Consider the following 590-nt stretch of genomic DNA (forward strand, 5'->3'; position numbering starts at 1 on the left):
GTAGAGACGGGGTTTCACCATGTTGACCAGGATGGTCTCGATCTCTTGACCTCGTGATCCACCCGCCTCGGCCTCCCACAGTGCTGGGATTACAGGCTTGAGCCACCGCGCCCGGCCTTCTTCCATCCATTTTAGATGGTGCTACTTGATAACTCTACGGTGGAGTCATGTGTGGGAGTTCCTCCTCATTAATGCCAGGAGGGGTGGAAATTCCCCAGTCAGCCTCTGGCGACAGCTGATGGGCAGGGTGGGAGGACTTCTCTTATTGCTGGGTGGAAGTGGGACTTCTGGTTCCCCACCTGCTCTGCTGATACCTTCCTGGCTGGGAGAGGTAGAAGTTCCTCACTAGTGTTCCCCATGTGTCTTCCTTTGACACCATGGAAAGGTGTTCTCAGGCAGTGGTGACAGTCCCGGCGCTCCTTGTTGCCTCACCTGACACCACCCTATAGGGGAGAGGGAGGAGCACATTGTTACTGTCAGATGGGAGTGGAAATGTACAATCCTCATGTGGTGGCCACTGATACCACAGGGAGCGGCCTCATGACCACCTGGTGGGAATGGAACTCCCCACTCCCTATTCTGCCTTTTCT

Source organism: Cebus imitator, unplaced genomic scaffold (genome assembly GCF_001604975.1).
Source record: "Cebus imitator isolate Cc_AM_T3 unplaced genomic scaffold, Cebus_imitator-1.0 Scaffold8, whole genome shotgun sequence".
In the NCBI taxonomy this organism is placed as follows: Eukaryota; Metazoa; Chordata; class Mammalia; order Primates; family Cebidae; genus Cebus; species Cebus imitator.